The following is a 1,200-nucleotide window of genomic DNA, read 5'->3' on the forward strand; positions in this document are numbered from 1 at the left end:
TTTTGTGTCTAAGGTTAAATATATGATCCACAGTTTGATCCTTAGGTTGAAGGAACTTTTCTAAAGCCCCTGTCAAGACTTGACCTTGACCATTTAGACCAGTGTATGCCTGACGTATGAAAAATCAGGCAAAAAAACGCTGCCATACCTTGGATAACTTATGGGTACATTTTGTATAAGTTGTGAGCACGCTGAAGTACACTAAAGCAGGCTGGAAAACGCTGGCACATCTCAACATACTGCAAGTACGTTGAGAAATTTTGAGCATGCTCAAAATTTTCCAACAATACAATACATAGAAAGTTCAGCATCTGCCAGACTTTTAGGAGATTGTGGAATGTCACACATACGCTGTCTAAATCAGCGAGTTATGTCAGGGACCTAAGATAAAGAACGTCAAATGTTAAAATTTATCATGAACTAAAGCATCTGAAATATCGATATTCTAGTTTGTCATCATAGAAAGAGACACAAATAGAGAGAGAAACATTGCCCCAAAATTAAAACCTTCAGGCACAACTTAAATTTACTGTTGTCTTTATTTACAAGCCCTTCTCATTAAAAGCTTTAATGGCAAAACAGTTATTTCTTTATAAATTCATTCTTAACTCTTATATATTGGAACATACGCAGATTTAAATACTTTGTAAGCATTCCTAAGAATTATAATCTCAAGGATTCAGGACAAACACATAGAATGCCATTTTCAAACAGGTGGCTAATTCTCATTTTTCACCCTTAGCTTCAATCAGTCTGCATCAATCTTTGTACTGGCTATATTCTAAGCTACCAGCTTCTTTTAAAAGCAGTCCTGCTACAGTATAAGCAGCGGGTGTTAATACTCAAGTTTCACAGCTACACATTGTAGAACATAATTATTTTATCAGAGTGAAATGGTTACACTTAATTGTATTTGAGCCTTATATGCATTTGGAATATTTTGTACTGATTTTTAAGTAATTCCTAACACTCCTGTAGCATTGTCAAAAGATTTTGTAACTTGTAATAATTTTTTATAGTATTTTTCTGAATGGTGCAGAATCTCTTAATTCACCTGTACCTATTTGTGACATAAATGAATTTGAGGGAACTAAAAACTTGACATGAAAAATAGTAGAATCCTCACTACTTTGATAATGTAGCAATTCATAGCTACCAGTAGTTTTAATGGTCTGTATGGAATAGTATTATAAGGGATGA

Source organism: Cyprinodon variegatus, unplaced genomic scaffold (assembly GCF_000732505.1).
Source record: "Cyprinodon variegatus isolate N-32 unplaced genomic scaffold, C_variegatus-1.0 Scaffold356, whole genome shotgun sequence".
NCBI classification, from domain to species: domain Eukaryota; kingdom Metazoa; phylum Chordata; class Actinopteri; order Cyprinodontiformes; family Cyprinodontidae; genus Cyprinodon; species Cyprinodon variegatus.